The sequence below is a fragment of the Lipotes vexillifer genome, unplaced genomic scaffold, assembly GCF_000442215.2.
Source record: "Lipotes vexillifer unplaced genomic scaffold, Lipotes_vexillifer_v1.1 scaffold796, whole genome shotgun sequence".
NCBI classification, from domain to species: domain Eukaryota; kingdom Metazoa; phylum Chordata; class Mammalia; order Artiodactyla; family Lipotidae; genus Lipotes; species Lipotes vexillifer.
The window spans coordinates 3,502,445-3,513,412 of NW_006773072.1; positions in this window are offsets into that span (position 1 = coordinate 3,502,445).

The window sequence follows — 10,968 nt, forward strand, 5'->3', positions numbered from 1 at the left end:
GCTGAACCCTTTCCCCCCAAAACAAAAGTATTATTCAGAAGCCCAATATATAAAGCAAATATAAGCAAGCAGCCCTTGGAGTTCTATGCCCCTGGCCATCCTTTATTCCCATGGAAGACCTTGGGAAAGCAGGTTATAGGGAATTTTTAAGGGAAGATGGTCACTCGGATGCCTTCTAGTGTGGTGTATACCTGGGTTTCTCTCCAGCCTACTTCAGCCACTTAGTAGCTCTGAGAGCTCAGGGGGTCACATAGCTTCTGGTCTCTGTTTTCTCATCTGTAAAGTGGGGGCACTCATGGTACACTTGAAGGGTCTGATAAAGAAAAATTCTAGGACATTGTTCAGACACACATATATGCTTATTGTGGTGCGTGTGTGTGTAAATGCTGACATTTACTGAGCACTACATACACGATGGAACTAATGAAAGCACTTTACATGTATTAACTTTTTAATTCTTACAACACTATGAAGAAAGCACTTTTATTCCCCCTCAATTTATAGATGAAGAAACTGAATCTCAGAGAGACTAGGTAACTTGTTCGAGTTCAAAGAGCTAGTTAGTGATAGATAAGAACGTTGGCAGTTTTATACATATTTGGTACAGATCTTGTCTGAAAACCTAACCCAGTTTTTAATAACCTGAAACCCAGGTTATTAAACCAGACCTCTGATCCCAGGATTCTACCTCAAAGCCTGTGCTTCCTGCATTCCTACAGCATGACCCCTTACCAAATGTTTTAATAATTAAAAAAATAATAATTTTAATTATTTTTTTCTACCAACTTTTACAGTAATTTTATTAGGTGAGATATAAAACACTTTGGGGATTTCAGAGTCAGTGACCAACCAGCGCAGAAGCTCTAGGCCTGGGGGCTCTGCCTCAGCTATTTGTCCTGGATGTGAATTGTTTCTTCAATGTTGTATTTTAATCAATCTGAGGCGCCACGGATTTTAGGATTCATCCTGCCTGTTTTTGAAGCTTTCAAAATGTAAATAAACAAAAATCCTGTCTTAAAATCAATGAAATAGAAGAAGAATAATGTGCTCCATGCCTCGATGGAGCCCCTTTTACAGATGGGACAACTGAGTCTCGGTGAGTCTAACTATCTCATTCAAGGTCACACTGCTGGTTGGTATAGAGCTGGCGCTGAAACACAGCCTTCAGTCTCCTGTCCTGTGCTTACTTCCTGGGACATATTGGGCTCCAGAATCGTGACTTTTTACCACTGGGCTTTACTCAGGAGAAGTGATGGCTGCAGAAGAAAGTGCAGCAAGGTCTCTGCCAAATCCCTTGAGGCGCGGGGGGTCCATGGAGAGCGTGCGTGCTGCTTTGCTGGCAGGGATGCCTCCCTGGGCCCTACCCGTGATTTGTACCACAAACCAAGAGAGTAAACAAAGGGAAGGATCACGTGTCTTTAGGAGACACATTTTCAAAAGTCAGCAAAAATCAAATACGTTGTACAAATATTTGATGAATAACCCATCCTCGTCTTTAGAAGTCAAAGACTGTAGATGATTGGTGATGTTTCTTCTCAACTATCCAAATATTATCACTAAGGCTGTGGAGGGCAGAGCGAGAAGCAGATGCCCGTTCCCACAGCTGCATCATCACAGTGCGGAATGGAGGGAGTGTTAACTGAAGGCTGGGGCAGAGTCTCCCTGTGGAATGTTTGGGTTGGTACAGTATGGAGGAGGGAACATTGGGTGTGGAGTCAGGCAGAGCTGAGTTTGAATCGTATCTGAATCATTAGCCATCTGAGTAAAGTTAATAAGCTGTTCCAACTCCCTGGATCTCAGTTTGCCCCCCTGTAAAAGGGGGATATTTAATTTAGCCTGCAAGCCATGTGGGAATTCAGTGAGCTGGCATGTCTAATTGTTCTTGACTCAACACAGGAGCTCGATACATCTTTCTTCCCCATCCTTTCTCCATCTAAAACTGTACACCCACTCACCCCTATTACCCATTCCATGCCCTTTTGGGTTCTATGAAAGTTTGGTTTCCCCAGACACAGTGCACGAGAGCAGGACGTTGGTACCAGTAGTTTATTTTGAAGGTGACCTCAGGAAGCAGGAGGGAGAGAACAGAGATGGAGACAGTAGAGGAAAAGCTACCACGAGGGTGTGCTATACAGGAGGCCAGTGGAGACAATGGAGTCTTGACTTTGTTGAGCCATCTGCAATGTGTCCGGAATGTTTTCCAGAATCGCTCCTCTGAGAACAGAAGGCCAGTGCATTGGTTGACGGTTGCCCTGGGGATGTTTTCCACCACTGACCCTTCAGCACCCACACCCAGTTCTTCTGGACCATGCACAGAAAGCAGAAAATACAAAAGCTCTTTTAAGTTCAGTTGCTGGCACCACTGTCCACCATGGTTGTGCCTGAAGTTAGATGTGAGCCAAAGGGATTTGACACCAGGTACCAAAAATCATCTGCTACAGGAAATTTAAGAGACTTCACAAGAATAATCTAATGTCCCTAGACCATAAGAGACTGGACTTTGCACTCTAGTTGCATTACTAATCGGCTGAAATATCTGGTCTATGTGACAACCTTTCAAGCTTCTGTTTCCTCATCCACAGACTGGGAGGAATTCATGTAAATTAAATGAGATAACAAATATACAAGGACTAAAAGGGTGCCTGGAAGACAGTAAGAACTCAAGAAATACTATGTGTTGCTGTTATTATTATTAGTTTTTAAATTATTATTATTATTTTTGCGATACGTGGGCCTCTCACTCTTGTGGCCTCTCCCATTGCGGAGTGCAGGCTCCAGACGCACAGGCTCAGCGGCCAAGGCTCACGGGCCCAGCTGCTCCGCGGCACGTGGGATCTTCCCGGACCGGGGCACGAACCCGCGTCCCCTGCATCGGCAGGCGGACTCTCAACCACTGCGCCACCAGGGAAGCCCTGTTGTTGTTATTATTGTTGGTGGTAGTAGCAGCAGCAATGGCAGTGGTGGTGGTAGCACTGGGGTTTGGGCTACAGCCCAGAGTTTTACCTGTCATCCAGTTGATTCTAGAGCCTGGTGATGCAAAGTGAGGTCTTCAGACCAGCCCAAGAAGCATCACCTGGGAGCTTGTTAAAATGGAGAATCCTCTCCCCTCTCCCCAGACCTAGGACTTAGAACCTGCATTTTACCTGATCTGCGAGCACATTACATTTTGAGAAGCAGTAGTCTGGCGGGGTGTTTCTAGGCTGGAGGATTAGGAATGTGCCCTGAAGCTCTGGCTCTAGGGAGGAAGGAACAGGAATGAGGTGGGAGGATATTAGAGAGATGGGATTGGTGGGGCTTGGTGACAGTTTAGACAGGGGCCTGTGAGGACGGAGGAGGGAGGGGATGAGTTTCTAGGCTGTCATCCTCTTTTCCTTTCCATTCCAGTGTCTGTGAAGCATCCAGGTCAAACGATCCAGGACAAGTGTAGGAGCAACGGGTCTGGAACTTGGAGAGGCTGAACAGAAAAGGTTTCAAATTGTGTGTCACCAGCATATTGTACTAACAACCACCATTTACTGAACACCTTTGATGTGGCGGTAACAGGCAAGGCCCTTTCCCTGCATTATCTCCTTTAACCTGCACGCTGCCCCTGTGAGCAAGATACGGTTCTTGCCCCATTTTACAGATGAGAAAACTGATGTGGAGAAGTTGTTTTTTAACCTTGGTCACCCAGGTAATAAGTGGAGAAGGGAGAATTCAAAGCCAAGGAAGGCTGAGTCCAGAGCATTCTCTTTGCCCAGTGATGCTGTGCTACACAGAGAGGATCATGCAATTTCTGGAACATTCATGCCACTTAATTGTTTACTAAGAAATTTCATATCCCCTTTCTTGTTATCCTTACATGGATACTAGCATCACTGTCTTCCTTTTTGTATATGAGGAAACCGAGGCTCAGAGAGAGACGAGGGTGTTGAAGTTTCATAGCTCGCAAGTGATAGAGTAAACAGGAGACATTCCATGTCATCTCCACCATACCATGCTGCGGACCCCTGACTCAGCTTACCCTTTGAATATAGTGGCATTAGTTGCCTATTCAATCCTTTTCCAATAGCAGTGCCTTGGTAATGGATGTGATAGCTGGACTGACAGCAGCCACATTGCAATCATGAGGCAACAAGCATGAGGTAATGTGGCAACTGGTAAGAATGGCAGAGAAAACAACCAGAAGGAGCTTAGGTCTCTGATGCCACAGTCAAAGCAGCCCAACCAATATTAGGAACTCTCTATCTCCAGACCTTTCCCCACATGCAAAAACAACAAAAACGAACCCTATTTGTTTAAGCCACTATTAGTACAGTTTTCTGATTTGCCTGTGAGCATATTCCTAATGGAAACATCCTTCTAAAAATAAGGACAGTGGTTGTATTGCTTTAATGGTGCTTTTGTGAGAACATCTCAGAGCACACACTCATTACTCAGTAATGGTGGCCATTACCATGTAGCCGTGTGGCTCTGACTCCAGTCTGAGAAGCTTTCCCGTTTCCCAGGCTAATCTCCACCACAGGGCAATGGCATTCTGCAGGGGTGTCCTGCAGTCAGAGTCTATCCCAAGGCAATTAGCCCTCGGCTTTTGAACTCTTTTCCTCTGTGTCTGACATTCATCATCTTGTCAACCTGTCCCAAAGGCTATTCAGACAAGTCTGGGAATGTCCTGAGGAGTTTCCCAGAGCATGTGTAATGGATGTCTCCTTTCCTCACGGCCCTTTCTGGTGTCTCTGAGTGGGCTGCTGGTCCTGGGGAATCTCAGATCCAGAATCCATTTCCGGAGTAATGTCAACCCAGGCTTTCTTCTTTGGGAGGATAGAGGGAGTGAGGAGTGGGCTCTCATAGGGGCAGAGCTGGACAGTACTAGAGCTGAACAACCAGGTATCTGTGTCACAGGCTCCAAGAGCATCATTGGCCCCTGGTTGCTGTGATGGTGCCGGTGGATTTGTAAAGTGCATGCCCAGCACCACTGTGTGGACTGCATGCAAGAGTCATGATGGCTGCAGAGCTGCAAGGCCTCTGGATGTTACTCTGTCCCACCAGCTCTTTATAAAGAAGACACTGAGGAGCAGAGAGGTTGAGTAACTTGCTTGAGGTCACACAGCACATAAGGAGTAGAGCCTGGATTATAAAAGAATCTGTCCGATTGGCTCAAAAGCCTTTGACCTACAAGCCTGTATCTGATCTGGCTTCTGCCGCCTGTCAGGACATATTGTGCTGTGGCCACACAGGCCACTTGTCTGGTCTCTCATTTTTGAGCTTGTCCTGCCCCAGATCTTTTGCATTCTTTCCTCTACCTGGGATGCTTTCTTCCCTTCTCATTTTTCAGGTTTCAGCTCATATGTCAATTTATCAAAGAGGATTTCCCTGACCACCCAGGCTAAGACTGCCTCACCCAACTCTGCGAGTCACTTTATTGCTACATTTTGCTATTTATTATCTGTCTGAAACCACCTTATCTACAAGTTACTGACTGTCTCTCCTGTGAGAATGTAAACCACAAAAAAAGAGCTGTCTGCTCTCTCACTGTTATTTTGCAGACACCCTGCACTTATCACATAGTAGGTGTTCAATACTATTTTAGGTTTCATGAATTAAATGGTTGGCGCTGGGATTCCCACAGAGATAATATCTGACTGTAAAATAAGATGTTAACAGTAGAAAAATGGGGTGTGGAGTATATAGGAACTCTCTGTACTAACTTTGCAAGTTTTCTGTAAATCTAAAACTATTCTAAAATTAAAGGTTTATCAGAAACAAACAAACAAACAACAGAACCCAAAGGGAGTTGCTGGTGTTCACCCTTGCAGCTGGGCAGTGGAGTACGGTCATACGGTTTACACGGCACAGAGCCCCTGGCTGAGCGCAGGAGAGATGGAAGCTTCTGCAAACCGTCCCCACCAGGCGGTGGGACCATGAGGAGGACTGTGCCCGCCCAGAGGAACCATCTCTTTCTCATGAATCCAAAGGTTGCTTAAAGTGGGGCAGGCCTGCCTTCTTCCACCCCATTCTCCTCTCCTGCCTTTATTTCTGCTTCTTGCTGTGTCTTATCTCCTTTAAAAATGTTAAACCTTTTCACAGAGCTTTACACAGGCTTCTTCTATCACTGTTTCCGAGATGGGGTTTCATGCCGGGAGGGAACCTTCTGCTGACCAATTGCCCGTGTGCTCCTACGTTTCACCTGCTGGTATTACGATTTGCCCTCGTTTTTTTCTCTCCTTCCTTGGGGCAGCATCCATGGTGGCCTCCAGTGGTGCAGTGGGAATAGCCCTGGACTGGGATGCACCACCTTAGGCCACCATCCCTTCTGTCACTTCAGCGAACCCTTTCCCGTGGCCGACCCTCAATGTCTAAGTGCAGAGCTAGACGGGCTGTGTGACCTTGGGCACGTTGCTGCACCTCTCTGTGCTTAGTTTCCTCAGTGTGCCTTGGTTTCCTTTGTCTGTGAGCTGGGGACAATCATAGCTCCTATTTCATAGGGATGTTGTGAGTTAACACTTGTAAAGTTCTTGGAAAAGTTCTGGGTAAATACTAAGTGCTCAATAAACGCTAGTATAGTCAGCCCTCCACATCTTAGAATCAACCAACTGTGGATTGAAAACACTGGGAAAAAGTTCTAGAAAGTTCCAAAAAGCAAAACTTGAATTTGCCAAGTACAGGCAACTATTTACCTAACATTTACATTGTATTTACAACAATTTACATGGCATTTACATTGTATTAGGTATTATAAGGTAATCTAGAGATGATTTAAATGAGTTGATGCTGAGAATGTGCTGTATGTTATTTGCAAATACTACGCCATTTTATATAAGGGACTTGAGCATCCTTGGATTTTGGTATCCTTGAGGGAGTCCTTCCAGGAACCCCCCCCTTGGATACGAGTGATGACTGTAATAATAATAATAATAATACACTGTTTATAATAGTTAATCATTATTACTAGTAATAATTATTACTAGCATGAATTAATTCTTATTAATTCTTCTTAGTATAAATATTACACATGCTAATTTGATAAAGTGATCATCCAAAAATACAGTTCTAATCAGGGTTTTCCCCTGCATATAAACCTCTGTCCCGGTATGAGTTTCCCTCTGCTGCTGTAGTAAACCGTCATAAACTTACTGACTCAAAGAACACAAATGCATTATATCACAGTTTGGGGGATCAGAAGCCAAAATAGTTTTATGGGACTAAAATCAAGATGTAGGCATGGCTTTTTTCCTTTCTGGAGGCTCAGGGGGTAATTTCCCAGCTTCTAGAAGCTGCCTGCATTCCTTGGTTTTTAGTGGCATCATTGTGACCTCTGCTTCTGCCACATGTCTACTCTGACCTGGCCTCTCTTTTATAAGGACCCTGATGATTGCATTGGGCCCACCCAGATAATCCAAAATAATCTCCCTATCTCAAGATTATTAATTTAATGAAACCTGCAAATCTCTTTTGCCACGTCAGCTAACATACTCACAAGTTCTGAGGGTTAGGAAGGTCTTCGGGGAGGTGTCATTATTCTGCCTACTACAATTCTCTTTAGTATAAAGCCTGAATTTTTCACACTGGCCTCAGACCTTCTAAAATTTGGAGTCGCTCCAATGCTCTGAGCCTTCAGTCTATTGAATCCCTTTCCACCTCGTTTGCTATTTTCCCACAGGCCTGAAATCCCCCTTGCTTGCCTTTATCTCCCTGTTTCCATCTGAGAGGCCCCCTACCTTCTCCATAATCCAAATCATATCCTTCCTTCATGATCCAATGTATCTATGTTAGACAGCAATTGTCACAAAAATGCCGCATGTCACACCACCACAAAAAGTCAGTGGCTTAAATCCACAAACATTCATTCTCACTCATGTTTCTGCAGGTTAGCAGGAGATTAGCTGATCTAAGCAGAACTCAGGTGGGATTGGCTCCCAGCGGGAGGGTGGGTTCTTTCATCCTCCCCGACCATGGTTGTTTTTTTTTTTGTCGTGGTGATGGCAGTAGCGTGGGGGAAAATAAAAAGCTTTATGCAAGCAAGCACATTCAACTCTGTTCTCTATCAAGCTCACTGACATCGCATTGGCCACAGCAAGTCAAACCTTGCATCGCTGGAACAGGAAATGCACTCTGCCCATAGAAGAAGAGCAAATGATTCTGATTATAATAACGTCTCCTCCTCCAGGAAGCCTTCCCAGAGTCCCCCAGCTGCAATCTCTTTCTCCTTCCTTTGGCCTCTCAGAGCCCTCTGTGCTTTTCTTATAGCCCTGTGTTTTATCCATCACATAGTTCATTATCTTTACTAGAGTAGAGATACCTTCTAAATTGTAAAGCTGCTTGAGATCTGGACTTGATTCATATTCATGTTACCACTAGTTCCCACCTTCTACCCTGCCCCAAGTGCCTGCTGAATGCTCAGTTAAGGTCTTTTAAACAAGAGAACAAATACCATCCGTCTCTTGGTAGTAGAAGCCCCACCAGACTCACCAGATTGAGAATTTTCTTCTTGATGATATCCACAAGTTTGCAATATTCAGGGCACTGAGTCTGGGACCCAGAACACATTCATGACTCCCCGACACTATATTGTTCTCTGTGTCCTAGTTATAAGAGGGAGAAGAAAAGTCTGGCCATTTGACTGAATGACTTTAGGCCACGTTCTCAATGGCCATTTTCGACAAGAGGGATTTTAAAACCAAGGAGGAGGAGACCCTGGGGCAGGACTCAGGCACTAGGACTCTTCGGGCACGTGACTCTGACTCGCCTCAATCATTTGTCAGATCTGAGCGGCAGTTTTCAAACTTATTTGGCCGTAGAGCTCCCTTCTCCCACATGACACATATCAACATCCTGTGGGACTCAATGAGAAGGAGGACACTTACCCATGGGCCTATCCATGGCCCACTTAAGCCTTGGTTTAAAAAGATTCTTTAGGGCTTCCCTGGTGGCGCAGTGGTTGAGAGTCCGCCTGCCGATGCAGGGGACGCGGGTTCGGGCCCCGGTCCGGGAAGATCCCGCGTGCCGCGGAGCGGCTGGGCCCGTGAGCCGTGGCCGCTGAGCCTGCGCGTCCGGAGCCTGTGCTCCGCAACGGGAGAGGCCACAGCAGTGAGAGGCCCGCGTACCGCAAAAAACAAAAACAAAAACAGTAATTACATAGTAAGGAATATTCGTATTGTTCTCTTCCCTCCCTCTTTCTTTCCCTCCCTCTTTTCTTCCATTTTTTTCCATTCATTCATCCGTCTAACATTCACTGAACAACAAGTGCCTCCACCTTAGTGCCCCAGGGTTCTCAGCTACCGGATATGAATCCACCTGTCCCTCAGCTGAGTCCAGCAGATATTTCCTGAGCAGCATCTATGCACCAGCATCGTATAAGCCCTGGGATCCCATGATGGATGAGATATAGTTCCTGCCCCAAAGATCTCTGTCTAAAGCAAGAAACAGATGTACCAACCAGAAATTACAGTGCCCTGAGATACGTGTTAAAAGAACTATGCACACACTCTTCAGGACCTCATTTCCCCACATAGTAAAATAGATGATTTTTTTCCATGCTGATTTCCAGTCCCGACACCACTGTGAACCAATGCCTTCAGAACGAAAAGTCAGAACAAGCTGCTGGGTCTGCTAACCTGCTAATGCCCCGATCAAGGTTCTTCACCGCCTGCCTTTCAGGGGAAAACCTGTGAAAAGTATATATTTAATGCCCTATGAAATAATAATGGGTCTTGCACCGAAAATTTCATTTGAAATTATGGAGTTCTCTGTGTCAAACACATCAAAGGATGTTACCCGGATGTGCTTAGTGTCTTACAAGATTGAATAATAAAACATGTCGAGAGAAGTGGTGAATATTTATATGAGCTAGTAAAAGTTTGATTCATTCATAAAGGAATATGAGGAAGAGAAAATGAAAAAGTCTTGGCGTTGCATAGAAAAAAATCAATATTAAAGAGACTCAATGAAACGTTATAGTTGTCTCTGGGAGGTGGAATTCTGTGTGATATTTATTTCCTTTTCCATACTTTTATGTATCTCCCCAAAATTCTGCAAATGAGCATGAATTATGTACACCTTTAGAAAATAAACATTACTTAAAAAGAAAAAAAACTCTCAGTGACTTGAAGATTGGATTGTTAGTGGACTGCCATCTGCCTTGATCTTTCCCGGAGGGGATTCGGAATTACCTTGTGTGAAGTTTTGCTTCTAAAATGAAAATTAAGTAGGTTTGAAATAACCTTATGAGCTGGCCTCCTAAGTAGACAGGGATGTCTTCACCTTTGAAGGTGCTGATGGTGCTGAGATGCCAGTCTTCTGCAGAAGAGCCCTGCCATGGGACAAAAGTCCACTAAGCAATTACGGGACTTCACAGGGACCTGACACATGCTTTAACCAAGTGGATCAGAAGTGAGTTGACACGTGCTATCACAGATAATAGTAATAAAACCAACAATAACAATGACAAATGCTTATTCTGAACTAATGCTTGTTTCGAGCTGAGCTTTGGTCTGTGTTCCTTATATGTTAATTTATTTTAGTTGATGATGATTAGCTGAGTGAACCAAAAGAGAGGATTCAGAAAAATTGGGGTCTAGTCATTGCACTTCTCTGGGCTCAGTTCTTTCATCTGTAAAAGGTACATAATGCTTTCTTTTGCGTTGAATTCATCAGAGGGATGACATGGAGGGTGAAGCGAGATCAGTGGGTGAACCTAACTCCCTCACCGACTCATTCATTCATTCACTCATTCAATAAACATTATCATATACTTAGCTTATCCTAATTTTGAAAAGAGAGAGAGAGGGAATTCTCTCTGCCTAGTAACCTGAAGTTCCCTTGTCATCTTGCAAAGTTCCTCCTGAAGGATGTGCCCCATGTCAGCCAATCAGCGACTCCTGGGAAGGCCCTTAAACAAGGGGTCTCTCTGGGGATCATAGATGTATGTACGCGATGCATCTTGTAAAGCTCACATCTCAGGAGGCAGAGCAGCGCTGAGAGAGGGAAAGA